Below are 23,284 nucleotides of genomic sequence, written 5' to 3' on the forward strand. Positions count from 1 at the left end.
AAATATTCCGGAGGTAAAATAGTCCCCCATTCGGATCTCCGGGCGGGGACTACTAAAGAGGATGTCGTTATCAGGAGAAAGAAAACTGGCGTTCTACGGATCGGAGCGTGGAATGTCAGATCCCTTAATCGGGCAGGTAGGTTAGAAAATTTAAAAAGGGAAATGGATAGGTTAAAGTTAGATATAGTGGGAATTAGTGAAGTTCGGTGGCAGGAGGAACAAGACTTTTGGTCAGGTGACTACAGGGTTATAAACACAAAATCAAATAGGGGTAATGCAGGAGTAGGTTTAATAATGAATAGGAAAATAGGAATGCGGGTAAGCTACTACAAACAGCATAGTGAACGCATTATTGTGGCCAAGATAGATACGAAGCCCACACCTACTACAGTAGTACAAGTTTATATGCCAACTAGCTCTGCAGATGACGAAGAAATTGAAGAAATGTATGATGAAATAAAAGAAATTATTCAGATAGTGAAGGGAGACGAAAATTTAATAGTCGTGGGTGACTGGAATTCGAGTGTAGGAAAAGGGAGAGAAGGAAACGTAGTAGGTGAATATGGATTGGGGCTAAGAAATGAAAGAGGAAGCCGCCTGGTAGAATTTTGCACAGAGCACAACTTAATCATAGCTAACACTTGGTTTAAGAATCATGATAGAAGGTTGTATACATGGAAGAACCCTGGAGATACTAAAAGGTATCAGGTAGATTATATAATGGTAAGACAGAGATTTAGGAACCAGGTTTTAAATTGTAAGACATTTCCAGGGGCAGATGTGGACTCTGACCACAATCTATTGGTGATGACCTGTAGATTAAAACTGAAGAAACTGCAAAAAGGTGGGAATTTCAGGAGATGGGACCTGGATAAACTGAAAGAACCAGAGGTTGTACAGAGTTTCAGGGAGAGCATAAGGGAACAATTGACAGGAATGGGGGAAAGAAATACAGTAGAAGAAGAATGGGTAGCTTTGAGGGATGAAGTAGTGAAGGCAGCAGAGGATCAAGTAGGTAAAAAGACGAGGGCTAGTAGAAATCCTTGGGTAACAGAAGAAATATTGAATTTAATTGATGAAAGGAGAAAATATAAAAATGCAGTAAATGAAGCAGGAAAAAAGGAATACAAACGTCTCAAAAATGAGATCGACAGGAAATGTAAAATGGCTAAGCAGACATGGCTAGAAGACAAATGTAAGGATGTAGAGGCTTATCTCATTAGGGGTAAGATAGATACTGCCTACAGGAAAGTTAAAGAGACCTTTGGAGATAAGAGAACCACTTGTATGAACATCAAGAGCTCAGATGGAAACCCAGTTCTAAGCAAAGAAGGGAAAGCAGAAAGGTGGAAGGAGTATATAGAGGGTCTATACAAGGGCGATGCACTTGAGGACAATATTATGGAAATGGAAGAGGATGTAGATGAAGATGAAATGGGAGATACGATACTGCGTGAAGAGTTTGACAGAGCACTGAAAGACCTGAGTCGAAGCGAGGCCCCCGGAGTAGACAACATTCCATTGGAACTACTGACGGCCTTGGGAGAGCCAGTCCTGACAAAACTCTACCATCTGGTGAGCAAGATGTATGAAACAGGCGAAATACCCTCAGACTTCAAGAAGAATATAATAATTCCAATCCCAAAGAAAGCAGGTGTTGACAGATGTGAAAATTACCGAACAATCAGTTTAATAAGCCACAGCTGCAAAATACTAACACGAATTCTTTACAGACGAATGGAAATACTAGTAGAAGCCGACCTCGGGGAAGATCAGTTTGGATTCCGTAGAAATACTGGAACACGTGAGGCAATACTGACCTTACGACTTATCTTAGAAGAAAGATTAAGGAAAGGCAAACCTACGTTTCTAGCATTTGTAGACTTAGAGAAAGCTTTTGACAATGTTGACTGGAATACTCTCTTTCAAATTCTGAAGGTGTCAGGGGTAAAATACAGGGAGCGAAAGGCTATTTACAATTTGTACAGAAACCAGATGGCAGTTATAAGAGCCGAGGGACATGAAAGGGAAGCAGTGGTTGGGAAGGGAGTAAGACATGGTTGTAGCCTCTCCCCGATGTTATTCAATCTGTATATTGAGCAAGCAGTAAAGGAAACAAAAGAAAAATTTGGAGTAGGTATTAAAATCCATGGAGAAGAAATAAAAACATTGAGGTTCGCCGATGACATTGTAATTCTGTCAGAGACAGCAAAGGACTTGGAAGAGCAGTTGAACGGAATGGATGGTGTCTTGAAGGGAGGATATGAGATGAACATCAACAAAAGCAAAACGAGGATAATGGAATGTAGTCGAATTAAGTCGGGTGATGTTGAGGGTATTAGTTTAGGAAATGAGACACTTAAAGTAGTAAAGGAGTTTTGCTATTTGGGGAGCAAAATAACTGATGATGGTCGAAGTAGAGAGGATATAAAATGTAGACTGGCAATGGCAAGGAAAGCGTTTCTGAAGAAGAGGAATTTGTTTACATCGAGTATAGATATAAGCGTCAGGAAGTCATTTCTGAAAGTATTTGTATGGAGTGTAGCCATGTATGGAAGTGAAACATGGACGGTAAATAGTTTGGACAAGAAGAGAATAGAAGCTTTCGAAATGTGGTGCTACAGAAGAATGCTGAAGATTAGATGGGTAGATCACATAACTAATGAGGAAGTATTGAATAGGATTGGGGAGAAGAGAAGTTTGTGGCACAACTTGACCAGAAGAAGGGATCGGTTGGTAGGACATGTTCTGAGGCATCAAGGGATCACCAATTTAGTATTGGAGGGCAGCGCGGAGGGTAAAAATCGTAGGGGGAGACCAAGAGATGAATACACTAAGCAGATTCAGAAGGATGTAGGTTGCAGTAGGTACTGGGAGATGAAGAAGCTTGCACAGGATAGAGTAGCATGGAGAGCTGCATCAAACCAGTCTCAGGACTGAAGACCACAACAACAACACACTTTACTTTTGGATGAACAGTGTTCATGTCATTGTGGAGTTGTGGAATACAAGTGGGTGTTTCATCTCTATGGAATATGATGTCATCTACGTAGCGATACCAATACATTTTCCTGTATTGCTTGAACCTAACTAGTGTTTCAAATATTTCTTTTCGATGTGACTCAGGAAGATGTCTGCAAGGAATCCGCTGACTTTTGCCCCATGAGAAGCCTATGTTGTTCTGTGTAAAACTGGTTGTCAAATGAGAAACACTTTTGGTCTGTGCTCCATTGTAGAATGATAGCTATTTCTTTTATGTGGAGTCTGGGAATATCTTTCTGTTGTTGTAATTGTTGTTTGATTATAGAGATGGTTGAACTGATGGGGATATTTGTTTACATGGATTGATTGTGAAATGATGAGAGTACAGCTGTTGTCTGTCTTTTTTGTATCTCTTCTTTTGTGGTGATTATGTTTCTCTTTGTACATACACAATGTTTCTGGAAGTATGTGACTATTTCTCTAGTTAGGTGATATGTGGGTGCCCTTCTGAAATTTACCACCAGACATAACAAAATCTCCTTCTTGTGGAGCTGTAGTAGGCTGTTCAGTGTGCGTGCACTGTTTTTTTTTAATTTTAGTCACTTCATTTTCAGTTTTGTGAGTATGCGTGAGGTATTTTTTATAACTGTCTGTGTTCTTCTCAGGTATCTTTGTGCTGGGTCACTCGTTAGCTTTGTTATGTCGTTGTCTTCTGGAAATTTTAAGGTTACGTCTTTGTATCCATACTGTTTTATTATTATTATTATTATGGTGTTCCTGCTGTCTGATCACATGACATGTGGTCCATTGCTTTCGAGTTCGTTCATTATTTTTCTGGTGGTTTTCTCTTCTTCAGGTTTTGTTCACGTCAACTGGATTGTTTTGTTTTCGTTTATTATGCATCTTATTTCTTCCACAACTACCCCTCTTTTGAGACCTGCATTGAAGTGTGAGTTATTGTTTCTTTCTTGCTGTTTTATTATGTCTTCAATTTTTGTATTAGATTCTCCACTGTCTTGTGTGGAATGCATGTGCTGCTGTTGTATTTAGGTTCTTTCTCTAGAAAATTTATTTCTTGGTTAGTTAGTTGTGTCAGTAAGCTCGACCACACATTTGTGGAATGCGTGGTTTGTAAGCCTTCTGCCTTAATACATAGTGAATTTTTTTGTTTGAAAAGTGTATTTACCTGCAGTTGTTTTTTTCACGTTTTCTTGTTATTTGTGTTTCTGTGTTTTGTTTGACTTCATTTATGATAACATTAAATATTTCACAGATTTCCCAGTTCCAAATGTTCTCTGGCCTCAAAGAAATATCTGATAACACCAATTCCTAAAAATCACCAAATCCACTCTCCAAACTCACACACCCCCATACACCCACACCGACCCACACTCCCCCCCCCAGACACACACTATATATATATATATATATATATATATATATATATATATATATATATATATATATATATATATATAAAGACAAGACAAAATGGTGGACAGTTGAATAATGACAGATACACCTCTCAAAGATTAAAACACATTCAATTGTTCAACTGTCCATCATTTTGTCTTTCCAGTTTATAATCCGTGATAGTGGAAGTTCAGTGTAGGTCTTCACAGTGAAGAAAACGAAGAAACCAGGAAACGTAAGTGAAATATACTGCAAAGAAACACAGCCACTCACAACCTCCCACACTGAATTAGTAAAAATTTCGAAGTAAATAACTTTTCTGCATTAAGTTCTATGTACTATTACAGATGAGAAATTTTGAAGATCAACAAGCGCTAAATACTCTCTTAAAAACTCAAGTTTATATGTATACAAGTAGTAAACATCATTTTTCGTCTTTTAACATTAAGAAAACAAACGCTCACTGATGATGGTGTAACTTCAGCGGAACATGTATTGGAAATAAAAGAAAAGACAAAATTGCGTTTTACCCACGGTGGACCATCTACAAACCAAACACAAACACAAGAGTTTCAGCTTCAAGATGACACTACAGTTCTTTAATATTTGCACCCATCATTACAGAACTTACAGTGTGACAAATTTTAGTTCACTTTAAACAGTTGGCACATGTTTTAACTACAGTTTAATGTATCTTCAAAATACATACATACTATACAGAGGAAAGCAATATATTGATGCACTTAATTACATTCCTACAACTGTTACGCAGTATACTTTTATTTTATTGCTTTAAAATGCCTCACTTGAGTGCATTTTTTCCTGTTTATATGTACTAAAAGGTAGGCGGGAGTGGCCGTGCGGTTCTAGGCGCTACATTCTGGAGCCGAGCGACCGCTACGGTAGCAGGTTCGAATCCTGCCTCGGGCATGGATGTGTGTGATGTCCTTAGGGTAGTTATGTTTAATTAGTTCTAAGTTCTAGGCGACTGACGACCTCAGAAGTTAAGTCTCATAGTGCTCAGAGCCATTTGACCCATATGTACTAAAGAATTTTTTAATGGTTGTAACAAATGTAATTAATTTAAATAAGCTACTGAAGCTCCGAAGGATTACTAACGTGCCTCCACATAACATAGCCAACGGCCTTGATGCGTCGAATACAGCTTTTGCTGTCAGATCTTTGAAGGTAAAGAACGTCAGGCATCGCCGGTACTTGGATAGGTAACCGCCCAGGCATGTCGCAAGCTATTGGCCACTTTTCCTTCACCTTCGCGGCAAATGGAAAGGGGAGCTTCGGCGTAGGGTTACTGATCAACAGACTATAGACTTCTCCGCAGAAGTGGAGTGAGGACGTGTGATACTGTTGCTGGTGGACTGTCCGTCAGATTGAGTCGTTAACCTCGGTGCAATTCAAGAGGCGTAAGCTACGTTCCGGCACCGGATATCCCTCTCTCCCTTCTCTTATCATTATTCAACTCGACCATGACAGTACAATCACAGCCATTACAGTCACCTACAAGTATCAGATACACTTAATAGGTACATGAAATATATTCGCTGTTGCGAACACGGACAGCCATCAGCTGTATACGGAAATGTCGACAGTAAAAATTTGTGCCGGACCAGGATTTCTCGCCTTACAGGAGCGTCTCCTTAATCACTTTGGCTGTCTGTGCGCGGCTCACGGCCAGACCCAAAGCTCCACATGTCGTCGATCGCGTGTTACAACCTGTATTCGTATTCAGTTGTTGTGGTCTTCAGTCCTGAGACTGGTTTGATGCAGCTCTCCATGCTACTCTATCCTGTGCAAGCTTCTTCATCTCCCAGTACGTACTGCAGCCTACATCCTTCTGAATCTGTTTCGTGTATTCATCCCTTGGTCTCCCTCTACGATTTTTACCCTCCACGCTGCCCTCCAATACTAAATTGGTGATCCCTTGATGCCTCAGAACATGTCCTACCAGCCGATCCCTTCTTCTTGTCAAGTTGTGCCACAAACTCCTCTTCTCCCCAATACTATTCAATACTTCCTCATTAGTTACGTGATCTACCCATCTAATCTTCAGCATTCTTCTGTAGCACCACATTTCAAAGACTTCTATTCTCTTCTTGTCTAAGCTATTTATTGTCCATTATTCACTTCCATACATGGCTACACTCCATACAAATACTTTCAGAAAAGACTTCCTGACATATAAATCTTTACTCGATGTTAACAAATTTCTCTTCTTCAGAAACGCTTTCCTTGCCATTGCCAGTCTACATTTTATATCCTCTCTACTTCGACCATCATCAGTTACTTTGCTCCCCAAATAGCAAAACTCCTTTACTACTTTAAGTTTCTCATTTCCTAATCTAATTCCCTCAGCATCTCCCGATTTAATTCGACTACATTCCATTATCCTCGTTTTACTTTTGTTGATGTTCATCTTATGTCCTCCCTTCAAACACTGTCCATTCCGTTCAACTGCTCTTCCAAGTCCTTTGCTGTCTCTGACAGAATTACAATGTCATCGGCGAACGCATTACATAATTCCCGTTAGGTGAAGGAGATTTTAAGTGAACTTCACTGCCCGGTATCGGCGTATAAATAAGGCGTATATAAGCATTGTCCTTGTTGATCAACACAGATACTGCAATATCGTATTTATCTGCCGATACCAGACAGCGGCTTTCAATTAAAATGCCCTCCCCTGTATTTGAATTACATAATTTTTGTACAAGTTGTGAGGGAGGAACAACGGCATATGGAAATCTGGGTTTGGTCGTGCGCCGTACAAGGATAGCCAACGCGGCTAAGGCGACAGCTCGCGCAAAGCAGGAAATCTGATTAGAGTCCTGGTTCGACACAAATTTACATTGTCATCATGTCCGAGAGAACATTGCATCGAACTTCTCGACAACACAGGCGCTGCAATATCAAATCGAACTTAACACACTTCGCGAAGGAACGGTTCCAGTGAACGGTAGTAAAGTTAGCTTTGAAAAGCGCGCCGCAGCGCGTAGCGTGAAGCTGTCGCCCTCCGTTTTCTGGTGGTGGCGCCGTTGTCGTAATTGAAGGCTTCGGTATCTCCCTCTAGTGGGAAAGGGGAAAAGTGGGCTGTTCGCGTGGGGTTAAGAAGTGGCTGTATGGGCTCTCGTACAGAGTTGGCAGGTGGGGCGTCAAGAAGCGACTTCTCTGCCGGTGCTAGAGGGACAGCACGCATACCGCGGCACCAGCGTAAGCGACGCGAGCAGCGGCTCCGTGGCATGGGGCGTTAACTGCTCGTCGCGAAAGGAATCTTGCTGAGCGTGTGTCCGCAAGGGGCCTAATTGCGGTTCGGTCGTATGCTGTCGACCGGCGAGGAGGTTCTGAAAGCCGGTGCCCCTTCCTGCGTCCGATGAAACGGCTGGCAGCGGGCGGATCGGCAGAGCATTTGGAGGTGCTGCGTTGGTTCAGTACTGGGAGTTGTAACGTACCAGAATTTGAGTATTGATTGTTAATCGATTTTATGAAGTTTAATTGAATTCAATTTACTAATTTTTGTTAATTATACCAGCCGTTTTTTTGGGGGCGTGGGGGGACACTTTACCGCAATTCATTCCCGTCTGCCCACCCGTGGGAAGATGGTAATATTAGAAAAGATGGTCCGTTTGTCCCCTTTTGAGGACGAAAGGGGTGGGGGTGGGGAGTCAGAGTAAATCTGTGGTTCGGATTGCTTCTTTCTCCTCCCAGCTTACCTACGGGTTATTCGACTGTTAGTTAGCCTCTGGCATGTCTGTGAAAGCCTAAGTTACCAATGGCTGTACTGTTTAAAATGGAGGGCACTAAGACCTGATCCATTCTCTCGCCTGCAATAACTAGTATTACTAGACCCACGTGTAATAGGTACTCTAGGAAAGAAGAAAAATTCCTTTTGCCTCGGGTAAGAACTAGTCAGCTGCTCATCTGGAAGCTGTAACTTACGTAAATTTGTGTTTATGTATATTTGGCTATAATCAAGCAAGGTTGTTAATGTACGCCGTAGTGGATTTTTTATATTGTTTCTAGTCAGCAAAAACTGTTGTGTGTTTTTTCCAATTCAATACCTTATAAGTCTTTTACTCAACGTGCTTATGTGTTTTATACAGGTAATTGGTTATTAGTGTGTTTTCTTGCCATGAAAAAGTTTGCCTTTTCTTTATGGGTAGAAATTGCTGCCATGAAAGGAGAATGTTGTAAAAGATCGCAAGTCCTACCTTGCCAGCGTGTGTGTTTGCCGTAAGTTAACTGACAGAAATTTGTAAAATTTGTTTTTTTATATATTTGGGAAATTTTAATGTTATTAACTGTGAGTGTCCCCCCTGCCCCCCTCCCCCACCCCGTGTGCATGAGTCATGCGTTTTGGTTTTTCTATTTTGAGAACTTTTGTAAACAGGATTGGATTGTCTTTATATGTTGCAGACAAGCTAGATTCTGCGCCATTTAATGAGCCTGAGTGAGGCTGTTGTGGGCGGCCGCAGCTACGTCTGTTGTAACCAAATGTGAAATTTGTCTGCCCGAAAGTGAAGTCATAGATTCAAATTGTATTCATTTAATAATGGAGTTAAATTTACCTGTAATTTAACTGAGCTTGAAATATTATACAGAGTCGCGTTGTATACGTTAAATTGCTTGCCTGTACTTGCCTTTTACTGGCGTGGAATTTCTTATAATTTAATAATTTAAAAGTCCATATCGTAAATTGTGGCTTATTAGTTAAATGATTGTTGCGTTTTTTTTTAAATATCGTTAAGTCTTGCACCAAATTTGAATAAAGAGTGTTACCGAAAATTGTGTGTAATTTCACCAGCTATTCCTTGGCACCTACTTCAACTTTACATTTTGTGTATTAATTGTGATTATTAACCTTTGGTGAACCAGTAGTAATTTTACTGTTCATTCAGTATGGGCGAAAGATACGAAAAACCTTCCCAATTAGGCGGCTAGACTTGCCTCCTAGTGCCTCCCAGCTATCCATGACACACAAATATACTTTATCACATACCATATCCCCCTCTCACCTGGCTAACACGTTCTCAGCAGCCATGTTCCAGAATGAAAGCACGTTACTTGTTGTTGGATATGGATTAAGTGTTTTTGTACGTAAAACTGATAAAGATTTTTTTAAAACTTTTTCTTACTTGTGAAGTAAATGAGCATTGTTGTTCGTAATTGTTCGTTAATAATTTTAAAAGCATATTGTTAATAAGTTGGGCCCCTCCTCTGACCTGGAGGCAGCTTGCCCTGGGCTCTAAAGAAGGAACGCCGAGGTCTTTGCACGGAGCAACCGCAGCCGCAGCCGCAGCGCTTACGCTGGCCTGGCGGTGAACAAATTTGGCGGCGAGCGGCGAGGCCCGGTGGTCCTTTTTACTCCGGAAATGATAAGAGGTAATTCATTGGGGTCGGGCGGCGGCGTGCGCGGCCAGCCCGTCCGTCTCCCACCCCTCCCCTCCCCTTCCCCCTCCATTCAGCCAGAGAGCGATGGTCGCCATTAACATACGTTAGCAAAGAGCGCGCCGCCAGCCGCCAGGGAATGGAAATGAGCCCCCAATAAGGAGCGCCGCCGTACGTCTTGGCGCTGACGACCTGAGGAGAGCTCGTAATTAACTCGTCGGAAAGGCATCCATCCAGCTCGCCGGGGGACAGCCGGTGCTGTGACGACGCTCGGCGATAACGAGTTGGGGTTGGGGTTGGGGAAACATTCGACAGCGCGCGTCTGTTTCCACCTGCTGGCAGAGGACCTCAGACGAAACGGCAGCCTTCTGGGACCTGGAACGGGGTAGGTGCTCCAACTCATCCCAAAGGCGCTCTGTTGAGTACAGGACGGGACTTTGAGCAGGCCAGTCCATTTCAGGAATGCTATTGTCCACAAACCGTTGCCTCACAGATATTGTTTCCTGAAAGGGTGCTTTCTCTTGCTGATACAAACAATCGTCGACTCCGAAAGCAGAAGGTATTCATAATATTGCCATTTAGCATTTTCTTAAGGGGGCATTTCTTGAAATTGAACGGAATTATCAATTTTCAATTTATTTTTTATTTATTAGTAGACGCGACCTTCCGGCCACACCCATATTTACCGAGCCAAGTGGATCAGTGGGAGGACGACGGTTCAAACCCGTGTACGGCAATACTGATTTAGGTTTTCCGTGATTTCCCTAAATCGCTTCAGGCTAATGCTGGGATCGTTTCTTTCAAAGGGCACGGTCGACGTCCTTCACCATGCTTCCCTTATCCGATGGGACCGACGAACGAGCTGATTGGTCCCCCGATTCCTTGGATTAGTTTCAAACAAGATGGAAAGGGATATCTCTACAAGGTTGTGATATATTCTCTTCATTTCACGGCAAAACCCAGAATCCACATGAGTCTATAAATCATTCATCTGGAAATGATACTCTAAAACGACAGTTTCATCTGCTACAGTTGTCTTAATTAAAACTTGCGACGCAGTTTTTGTATTTATAGCCCCTCTCTTAGGCTGAAAATTCGTTTGAAGACCAGATAAGGGAAAGAAGGTAGAAAACAAGAAACCAGAAAAGCAGCCGTGAAGGAAAGAGAATCCTGAATAAAGATCTAGGGACCTTCTGAAGAAGTCACATAAGAAAAAATGTTAGGTTCAACTTTAAATTGCATTTCCTGAAAATATTGTTTTTTAAAATTTGTATACCTTTTTCTCAGAATCTAAGGAAGTTAGAATTATGGAAGTTGGTACACTTATTTCTATAAACCCAATGAACGTCCTCTCCATCCAAATTGTTATATGCCGAGTACAAGCTAAGACATGCGGCTAAAGGCTTGCAATTTTACATGAATTGTGTATTAAACTTACAGAATTATAATTAAAGATTTATTGCGAGTCCTATTCTATGTAATCAAGAAAACTCATGACTGAAGGTCACTAAATGCAGACAGATAAAGCAGAGAGAGTTTTGTTTAATTCTGTTCAATAGATCCTGAGAAATGAAGTATTTAAATTAATTAAAAAAGTTAAATATGTATTTGATCCTAGGAACTTAATAGCAGATGTGTTGATTTCATGTAAAACATGGTATAAAATTTCATTGCTGTATCAAAAGTGTCTGTTTGGTGCATCTTTTAAATACACTACTGGCCATTGAAATTGCTACACCACGAAGATGACGTGCTGCAGAAGCGAATTTAACCGACAAGAAGAAGGTGCTGTGATATGCAAATGATTAGCTTTTCAGGGCATTCACACAAGGTTGCCGCCGGTGGCGACACCTGCAACGTGCTGACATGAGGAAAGTATCCACCCGATTTCTGATACACAAACAGTAGTTGACGGGCGTTGCCTGGTGAAACGTTGTTGTGATGTCTCGTGTACGGAGGAGAAATGCGTACCATCACGTTTCCGAATTTGATGAAGGTCGGATTGTAGCCTATCGCGATTGCGGTTTCTCGTATCGCGACATTGCTGCTCGCATTGGTCCAAATCCAGTTGTTAACAGAATATGGAATTGGTTGGTTCAGGAGGGTAATACGGAACGCCGCGCTGGATCCCAACGGCCTCGTATCACTAGCAGTCGAGATGACAGGCATCTTATCCGCATGGCTCTAACGGATCGTGCAGCCACGTCTCGATCCCTGAGTCAACAGATGGGGACGTTTGCAAGACAACAACCATCTGTATCACCCGGCGTGATGGTATGGGGTGCCATTGGTTACACGTCTCGGTCAACCTCTTGTTCACATTGACGGCACTTTGAACAGTGGAAGTTACATTTCAGATGTGTTACGACCCGTGGTTCTTCCCCTTCATTAGATCGCTGCGAAACCCTACATTGCAGCAGGATAATGCACGACCGCATGTTGCAGGTCCTGTACGGGCCTTCTGGATACAGAGAATGTTCGACTGCTGCCCTGGCCAGCACATTCTACAGATCTCTCACCAATTGAAAACGTCTGGTCAATGGTGGCCGAGCAACTGGCTCGTCACAATACGCCAGTACTACTCTTGATGAACTGTGGTATTGTGTTGAAGCTGCATGGGCAGCTGTACCTGTACACGCCATCCCAGCTCTTTTTGACTCAATGCCCAGACGTATCAAGGCCGTTATTACGGCCAGAGGTGGTTATTCTGGGTACTAATTTCTCAGGATCTATGCGGCCAAATGTAATCACATGTCAGTTCTAGTATAATATATTTGTCCAATGATACCCGTTTATCATCTGTATTTCTTCTTGGTGTAGCAGTTTTAATGGCGAGTAGTGTAGTATGTGTTTTCATGAACGTCTCCCGCTTAGCGCAGTAAGACAGTACATTCTAACCACAACCACGATCCTCACACCGTAGTAATAGCTCCTCCGTACTTCCGTACTGAAAATGATTGGCAGGTAACGCTCTCCGGGCATTCGCCAAACCAAACCCTTCCATGTGGTTGCCACTGGGTACAGCATGATTCGACACTGTACATTATTTCTTTTTAGTCATCCACCGTCCTGTGGCGTTGCTCTTCACATCACTTCATGCATTACTGACCACAGAAATGTGTGGCTTATGAGGATCTGCTCGACCATACACCCCATTCGTTTATCTCTCCACGCGTTGCCACTGTCCTAGTGGGATTGCTAGTCGTACTTTGGAACGCACAAGTCATTCTTTCCGACCATTTCACGTGATTTCTTACGACAAGACTCCACAATACTCGTTTGTCCCTGTCCCTAAGTACATGAGTTCTGCCTTGTCTTGGTTTATCTGTGGCTGTTATTTCGCGTTTCCACTTGACAGTCATATTATCAGCAGTCGACTTGGGCAGCATTACAAGGGTTAGAATGTTCATCATGGATTTCTTATTCAGGTGACGCCCGATGACTGTTTCGCGTTGTAAGTCACTGACCGATCCTGTATGCTGTTACTGCTTAGCTACTGACAACACAACAGTCACCGCCTCCTTTTATACTGGCGGCTCCGCCTCTCACAACACATGGTTGCAATGCTACACTGTGTGGGGGTTTCCGGACACTTTTAATCAGGTATTGTACCAGGTGTACAAGTGTGAAAGCGGAATTTTCCTACAGAAGATCTTTGCCGACAGTGTGGGTCCCATTAGACCTAGAGAGCCTGTATACAGAGAGAGTGGCCATAGGTGAAGTTGCCCGTGATTGGTTGATTAGCTTTGGCGCCATTTTTCTGCCAAACGTCTCTCGCGCTTCCTATGTACGCCGTGCTTTTGAGTTGAATTGAAGTTCAGAGGACTTTTGGAAACGGTTAAAAGGTATTTGAATTTTGAGATACTTGTTATGAGTTGTGCATGCATGTTCGATTTACCTGTATATCGTTTTTAGTTCGTAATTAGCGTTTGCGTGCATACTGATAGCATCACAAGCTTTTCTGAAACCAATATATGACAGTCTTTGCTGGAAACGGAAAGTTCCTGTAATTGTTGTGCCATCCTCATTCGACTTTATAGCGTCAAACTTTATTTCGTTCCGAATCAAACACTAGGCATTATTTTGGTTTCAGTATTACTGCCTGGCTGTTGACGCAGGCAAGTTGTAAGCACGCTTTCCGCAGTTGTCGCGGTTGCTGAAACATTATTCGTAGTAAATAATTGTAGGTGCTCTTAAAGACAGTTTTTAATAGGCCTACTACTGTGGGGTAGAAGCGATACGGTAGTTTTCTTGTTAGTTTGGTCGTTATTGCAGTAGCCTACATTTAACACTACCTGATTTTTGTAATCTTTTTCGTTTGTTATCTACGAGATGTATTAAAGTCGTAAGGAGTTGTTTACTTGTGACACGCAAAAAGTTTGAAAACGTGACAAGAAGTACTAATACGTCTCACACTTTTTGCATGTCACAAGTAAACAACTGCTTACGACTTTCATTCATCTGACGTAATACAGGTACGTTAAATCTTTAGCGTTATGCACTTCCGATACAAAACAAATGCTATACACTATATTTTTTATTTACGCTACTTTCATTGCAATATAACTAGTAAACGAACTTTAAAGGAGATAAATGCAAGTAACGAATAATTTTTACAGCCACTGTACCAAATTTTCGTGTGCTGTACGTAGTAGGCTATTATGAGTATATTATAGCTGTAAAGTAAGGCATTTAACGAATGATTTCGCCATATTGTCTTGTGCTTTTGATTCGGCGAGTGTGTACTCCACTACTCCACTACTGGCCATTTAAAAGCCCCGCCCGCAGATTGGCAGAAAAATGGCCGCCGTATCATCCGGTTGGCCACTCTCTCCCTATACAGGCTTTCTAGTAAGACCGCGTCTGCAGCGCCATATGCTACCTGTAACGGGTGACGATGAATGTCGACACACAGTAATCGAAGTTCAAGTATCTGTTTCAAGCCCGTAAACATGTCGACGTTTGTGCCTACAAACTACGATTTGCGGACAGCATAGGTTTTCTGTTATCATTCGAAGAGAACTGCTAAGAATCGCATCGAATGTTTGCCGAAGCTTTCGGCGAACATGCTCTTGGGAAAACACAGTGTTTCGAGTGGTTAAAAAATTTCCAAAGTGGTAATTTTGACGTGACAGACGACGAGCGCGGGAAACAACCGAAAAAGTTCGAAGACAACGAATTGCAGGTGTTACTGAACGAAAATGATACTCAAACATAACAGGAACTCGCGGAAAAGGTTGGCCTTACGCAGAAAGCCATTTCTCTTCGGTTGTAACCTATTGCAAATGTTCAGAAATTGGGAAAATGAATTCCGCATGAAGTGAATGACAGACAGCAAGCAAATCGAAAGACCACGTGTGAAATGCTGCTCGCCAGATTGAAAGAAAGTTGTTTCTCCATCGAATAGTGACAAGTGATCAAAAATGCATATATTTTGAGACTCCTAAGCGTCGCAAATCAGGGGTGAATCCAGGCCAATCATTCATGACGCGAGAAAATACCGGAATATGGAAAAGGGCAACACGAAGTCATATTGCTTCGTGATAATACCACACCACACACTGCAAAATGGGTCAGGGAATAGATCGAGGCGTTCAGTTGGAAAATCCTAGGGTATGCAGTTTATTCTCCGCAAATCATCTGTTAGCATCACTGGGACACGCTCTCGCTGAATAACGCTTCAGCTAGTATGAAAGCGCAGCGCGGTGTAGCCGAGCGGTCTGGGTTGCCTTGTCCGGGTCCACGCGGCTCCCCCCGTCGGAGGTTTGAGTTCTCCGTCGGGGTTGGGTGTGTGTGTCGTCCTTAGCGTTAGTTAGTTCAAATTAGATTAAGTAGTTCGTAAGCTTAGGGACAGATGACCTGAGAAGTTTGGTCCCATAAGACCTTACCACAAATTTCCATTTTTGTATGAAAGTGTACGAAAATGGCTCGCTGACTGACTCGCTTCAAAATAACTTTTTTTTTTTACGGGTGATGCATCCCCAACTCTCTTGTGGTTCCCTTTTTAGGTACTCCACGTCGACGTCTGATCGTAGATACGTATCGTCGGTAAGTTTTCCGGCTTTACTTCCCGACGTGACTGCGACGACTCATCGATGAGGTGCGGGCCTTGTGTTTTGGTATTACTGCAAGTCTTGTAAATATCGCTTTTATTTAGTAATTTGCCCGGCTAAAACTCTCCCCTTTTATGACTGAGACAGACTGCGCCACCTTTCGAAGGGAGTAGGGACGTGAAAAAGTCACAAAAGTTCGTATTAAGCAGTCCGTAAAACACGTAAACGTTCACTTCAGTTAGCGTGTTAGTCAATGCGTACGCTTTCTGCTAGATGGTGTTGACTTACTGTGAATAGCTTTGGTTCACTTTCACTCTATATTCAAGGATTAAGATGGTGATGGATGATGGTCTATTTAAAATGTTCCTAGCCTGGAGGATTCTAAATAGTCCGCAAATGCCGATATGCAAGCGCTCTACGTCCAGACTCGCAGCTAACGGCACACGACACTTTCAAAAGTCCACACGTTAATATCTCGTATTAGCAAATAATTTGAGTTTCTGTCGTCTATATGTCCGTAAAGTTACAATCTAGCACTGATGTCTTAAAATCCCCTTAATACTCTGTTGCTACCAACAGTCAGAGATCGTAAACTACATCACTTTTAATCTCCGTAATATTCTAACAGTTTATCGTGAATCTTAACACGATAAGGTCCAATCTAATTAATGTCTCGCTGACTGACACGGGTTCCCCGCCCTTTAACGAAACAATCAAGGAAAAAAATGACGATCAGGCCTTTTATAGGTTTTTCATCACAAGAGTTCAACGTCACTGCCTTCTCCATGACGGAGATTCCGTGGCTTTGCTGTACTTAGACGTTAAACTACTTGCTGATATACTATAATTTTGATCTGCAATTACCGAACTCTGATTCTACACTACTTTCCCCTCTAAAAATTCTATTCTTAATTTTAAATTATTCTTTCTATAGCTTTTATCACTGTAAACTGAACCGAGGTGTTACACGTGGCATTCTTAGCCTGTCACATGCGTGGGAGAAGTCTAAAAATAGCAATGGAGATTATTTTGAATAAAATATTGTTTCTCAGTTTCAAACAACAGACGTGTAATTATTGCAACAAAATTCCGGTGTCATGCTTCTACACCTGATACGTACATTGACTTTGTCCCTTTCTCTTTCTAGTTGAACAAATTCCGTCTGGTTGCAGTTAGACAGGTGACTTTCGAAACCAAATCTTAAAGTTGTTTCTTCTTCCATCAAAAGATCCAGGAACACTGATCTTTCCAGACCTGTTCTTTACTTTTGTTTACAATCATGATTTCATTTTCTCCAACATTTACGTTCACTCTCCCTTTTTAAAGTATTCCACTTAGATAATGATGTTTTGCTGAAAGTTTGCAATTATAACAACTGCTAAACAGTTCAGAAACCTTGCATTAAAGTTTGTTGTTGTTGTTGTGGTGGTCTTCAGTCCTGAGACTGGTTTGATGCAGCTCTCCATGCTACTCTATCCTGTGCAAGCTTCTTCATCTCCCAGTACCTACTGCAACCTACATCTTTCTGAATCTGCTTAGTGTATTCATCTCTGGGTCTCCCCCTACGATTTTTACCCTCCACGCTGCCCTCCAATACTAAATTGGCGATCCCTTGATGCCTCAGAACATGTCCTACCAACCGATCCCTTCTTCTGGTCAAGTTGTGCCACAAACTTCTCTTCTCCCCAATCCTATTCAATACTTCCTCATTAGTTATGTGATCTACCCATCTAATCTTCAGCATTCTTCTGTAGCACCACATTTCGAAAGCTTCTATTCTCTTCTTGTCCAAATTATTTACCGTCCATGTTTCACTTCCATACATGGCTACACTCCATACAAATACTTTCAGAAATGACTTCCTGACACTTAAATCTATACTCGATGTTAACAAATTTCTCTTCTTCAGAAACGCTTTCCTTGAAAATGGGCTCACGTTCTCGAATCACGTGCTCTCGGCGATTCCAAATGCAAAGACCTAAGAAATACAATGTAAACTATCGTTACTTATGGTAAGATAATGTGTACAGTACAAGTGCCTTACATCAAAAATTAAAAGAACAGTTCAAATATTTTTTGAGTGTTGTTGGACAGTTAATTCCCCTATGGATGTCCTTAAAAATTTTATGCATGTTGCAATGTTGAGGTTCACATGTTTGTTCAATGCTTTGGTAGTTTCTTTGTCTTGACGCGTATATATTTGTAACACGTCTACGCACCTGTGATAATTTCATTGGTGAGAATAACATACTAATTTAAAAGACATTGCAGATATGAAAAAGTGAGAATGTTTTCCCACAGGCCCCTTGAAGACATTTTAACAGCTTATGCCGCGTTATCACTAGATCATAGCGCACCCTGAGACAGCAACCCTCTCACGCTGACGGGTCACCCGCTCCCCTCACCCACCCCGTTTCTGTCGGGACGTAATGGCACTCCTGTGTCCGCCGGTTGGGTAGCGTGTTGGCTCCCTAGGGACACCCGCTGTCCTACAGGACGCTAAACACGACTCCTGGGGGACAACAGGCCGGTATGCGACATGTGCTAATTGTCTTACTGTCAAAACTAGCCTGAGAGCCGTGTAGCGCTGGTTAAATGTATATTTTGTCAGCTTAAGTCTGCGTGGCTGTTGGCTTCGTACTTCACTACTGTATAACTTGTCATTTTCTTCCGACAATCAGCTTCTCCTATTTTTGTTGTTGGATAGGCGTTACGTTTTTGGTTATATACACGTGACTTAATATTTCCCTCATAACCGTTACATGGACACGACCTTAGATTGCAGACATTATTTAACACTAATCAGTTTTTCTGCACATACTCGCAGTTCACAAAACACATTTTATCTAGATAATCAGTATTTGTCGTCTTGCTTCTGTTATGGTTTGAGAGACACTATGCTCTTTACAACATACTCTTCTACTCTCTAAGTTGTCGATATCTACATCTTTCTTCTCATTTTAGTCTCAATCGCTGTAATTTTACGCTTTTATTTGTCATTCTTCCTTGTATTATACCTTCTACTACAGTTTTTGGTAACGATTCTTGTCGTTATAACTGCCCAAACACTATATCTGTTCAATTCATTATGTTCCTTATTTTATGTTCCACTTTTTCTCGTTGACTCTTTCCAAGATATCTCCATTTCCTATTCGTTCAATCTACCTGTATTCAAAAGTCTGTAGAAACACCACACTTGAAACACGTCTAATCATTTCTTTTCTTCATGCTCCACTGTCCACGTTTCGTATCCATAGAGACCTTATCTTTAAAAACGCAGCTTTTTATTAGTATTTTTGTGGCGTCATGTTTTATATTTTTGGATGTTACTGTATATTTCTATAGCAAGCTTTTGCATTCTGGCATCTCTACTGGTACATGTTACGTGTATATTTCTTCTTTGTTCGTTCTACTTTAGAGATAGCAAAATTTGCCCACCTCTTCAAAACTTTCTTGCCCAGGTTAAATACTAAGCCATCCGGCAATGCCTGCTTCTCACAACATTAACCATAGATGAATAGGCCCGAAAAGGTCCCTGACAATTACGGAGTGTTGATGGGGCCGCTCCGCGCGTCCACCTCAACCAATCACGTAACGCGATTTTGTATCCATCTCCGTGTCAACGTCTCAGTGTCATCGCCGCTCTACAGACCAGTATTGTTTTAGCCAACAGGCGTTTGCTCTTCGCAGCAGAAAGCTTGCAACTTGCCGGGGATCATCTCTCGCCTACTGCACCGTATGTTTCATTTCGTTTAAATGTATATCACAGCTATCACTTAGGACACGCTACATTCCTATAAGCATCAGATTCATTTTCTATCCGCTGTCAGCGACTACTTCTCTATAATTGAAAATATCCCGTTGCTTTTCTGTATATGTCAAACAATTCTCACATAGGAGTACCTTTTACTTCCCTCACTTACTCTTCAGTACACAAATTACACGTCAGTAATAACTATGAGCGAGCCTTAGTAATAACTATGAGAAACCCTATTTTTTTCTGACGTCTTGCATAAATCTGCTGATTGACGCAGACTACACTGCACAACACAATTAAAGTTTTTTTTTTTTTTTTATGTGATAATTGTCTCATGTTGCAACGCAAAACATCGAAATTCTTCTCAAAGGTGCAGACGACATTCCTCTGCAGTGGTGCAAAAGAGCGGCACCCTGCGATGTCACTTTCGGACTCAACGACTGTTCGAACTGGAGCTGTTACCACACGCGGAAAACATGCCAGAGCTCACACCCAAACCTCCAGATGTCAGACACTCAGATCGGTACCAAACATTGTGTGTCGGCAGAGTATCAACCAAAACAACGATTTAGTTCCTGCTGTGTGCAGTCGTCCAGTAGAAGATGCGTGAAAGGTAATTGAAAGTAACACCAGAACTACAGAATATAGGCTCGTGGTCGTGCGGTAGCGTTCTCGCTTCCCACGCCCGGGTTCCCGGGTTCGATTCCCGGCGGGGTCAGGGATTTTCTCTGCCTCGTGATGGCTGGGTGTTGTGTGCTGTCCTTAGGTTGGTTAGGTTTAAGTAGTTCTAAGTTCTAGGGGACTGATGACCATAGATGTTAAGTCCCATAGTGCTCAGAGCCATTTGAACCATTTGAACGGAATATAGTCAAACTGTATCTGTGAGCTCAGAATGTAAATATCTCTAGTAGCTGAGTTGGTAGAGCGGCGGATAGTTGTACTTAAGGTTCATTTTTCCGCTTCTCATCTTGAAGGTGTTACGTACGTGAAAGACTTTTGAATCATTTTCGTTTCCTGTAAGTGTAAAACAATGTTTCATACACAACTGTTAGAAGAATGCATTTGTGTATTGTTTATAGTGATGCATAATTCTCACATTGTATAACTGATAGTATTCTTGTTGATGTTCAATAAACACTTTCTATGGGTGGAGGGAGAAAAAAGGTCCAAAGTTCGATAAACGGCAATTTTTTTAACAGCTTACGCGTGAAATTGTTATATGGGAGATAAATTTCTGCCATCTACAAGGACGTTTCAGAGGTTGTAGCAATGTTCTTTTGGCAGTCTCCTTTCGCTTCGTTAGTTGTAAGTAGCAAACCTATAGAGTGCATTTGTATAGACAGGTGTGGTGTTATCTGTACAATTGTACGCTTAGGTTTGCTACTTTCAACTGACGAAGCGAAAGCAACCAAAAGAACATTGCTACAAACTTCGAAACGTACTTTTACTCGTCAGAAAAATGTACCCCCGTATAACAATTTCATGCCTAATCTGTTTAAAAAATTTCACCGAAAGTGGGTTCGAATTCGGGACAGTTAGCACGACAATCTGACGATCTAGCAACTTTTCTTTTTTTACGTCTGTTCATTTTGCTCGGCATTTTTCGTTCCGTTTGGTCTAGGCGGACATCGCAGGACATCTGTTGAAGCTGATCGTTAATTCCTGTAGTAAGGTTTTTTTGATTAAGGAGCGCAGCCAGCCCTCTGACTGAACACGCTCAGCTACTGCGCCGCCTACAATATCTTCGCATTCAGCGCTCACAGATAGCGTTTACCTATACTCCGTAGTTTTGGCGTCACTTTTAATTACCGTTTATGCATCTTCTACTGTACGGCAGCACACAGCACAAACTATATCAATGTTTTGGTTGATACTCTCTAAGTAGGCTGTTTAAGTTTTCATGTTGGTAACGCCACGTAGCGCTCTGTGTCAAAATCACTGACGGTGCTGAGTGCAGTCTGTGGCTGGTTTGCGTTGTTGGAATTTTTGCTACTGTAGTGATGGGCAGTTGGATGTGAACAGCGCGTAGCGTTGAGCAGTTGCAGGTGAGCCGCCAGCAGTGGTGGATGTGGGGAGAGAGATGGCAGAATTTTGAGAGCGGACAATCTGGACGTGTGTCCGTCAGAAAGCGTAAATTTGTAATACTGTATATCATGAATATTATTAAGGTAAATACATTGTTTGTTCTCTATCAAAATCTTTCATTTGCCAACTATGCCTATCAGTAATTAGTGCCTTCTGTAGTTAGAATCTTTTATTTAGCTGGCAGTATTGGCGCTCGCTGCATTGCAGTAGTTCGAGTAACGAAGATTTTTGTGAGGTAAGTGATTCATGAAAGGTACGGGTTATTGTTATTCTTTTGTAGGGGTTACTGAAAGTCAGACTGCGTTGCGCTAAAAATATTGTTTGTCAGTTTAGTGTTGATCAGAATAAGTAAAGAGCGAAATGTCTGAGTACGTTCAGTTCTGCTCAGCTGTTTGAAAATTAAATAACGTAAGAGGTTTATCAGCACATTCATTTATAATTTTTCTAAGGGGGCGTTTCCACTCTACCGACACACAACCTTTGGTACCGGTCTGAGTGTCTTGACATCTGGAGGTTTGAGTGGCAGAGATGAGGTACAAGGTTGTCACATTGGCACCAAATTTTACTACAGTTCTGCCCAATGCCACCGTGGACGAGTCACACGATGGGAAGATCGTCACACGCCGTCGCATCTACAGGGTGTTTCAAAAATGACCGGTATATTTGAAACGGCAATAAAAACTAAACGAGCAGCGATGGAAATACACCGTTTGTTGCAATATGCTTGGCACAACAGTACATTTTCAGGCGGACAAACTTTCGAAATTACAGTAGTTACAATTTTCAACAACAGATGGCGCTGCAAGTGATGTGAAAGATATAGAAGACAACGCCGTCTGTGGGTGCGCCATTCTGTACGTCGTCTTTCTGCTGTAAGCGTGTGCTGTTCACAACGTGCAAGTGTGCTGTAGATAACATGGTTTATTCCTTAGAACAGAGGATTTTTCTGGTGTTGGAATTCCACCGCCTAGAACACAGTGTTGTTGCAACAAGACGAAGTTTTCAACGGAGGTTTAATGTAACCAAAGGACCGAAAAGCGATACAATAAAGGATCTGTTTGAAAAATTTCAACGGACTGGGAACGTGACGGATGAACGTGCTGGAAAGGTAGGGCGACCGCGTACGGCAACCACAGAGGGCAACGCACAGCTAGTGCAGCAGGTGATCCAACAGCGGCCTCGGGTGTCCGTTCGCCGTGTTGCAGCTGCGGTCCAAATGACGCCAACGTCCACGTATCGTCTCATGCACCAGAGTTTACGCCTCTATCCATACAAAATTCAAACGCGGCAACCCCTCAGCGCTGCTACCATTCCTGCACGAGAGACATTCGCTAACGATATAGTGTACAGGATTGATGACGGCGATATGCATGTGGGCAGCATTTGGTTTACTGACGAAGCTTATTTTTACCTGGACGGCTTCGTCAATGAACAGAACTGGCGCATATGGGGAACCGAAAAGCCCCATGTTGCAGTCCCATCATCCCTGCATCCTCAAAAAGTACTGGTCTGGGCCGCCATTTCTTCCAAAGGAATCATTGGTCCATTTTTCAGATCCGAAAAGATTACTGCATCACGCTATCTGGACATTCTTCGT

This window comes from Schistocerca cancellata, chromosome 8 (genome assembly GCF_023864275.1).
Source record: "Schistocerca cancellata isolate TAMUIC-IGC-003103 chromosome 8, iqSchCanc2.1, whole genome shotgun sequence".
NCBI classification, from domain to species: domain Eukaryota; kingdom Metazoa; phylum Arthropoda; class Insecta; order Orthoptera; family Acrididae; genus Schistocerca; species Schistocerca cancellata.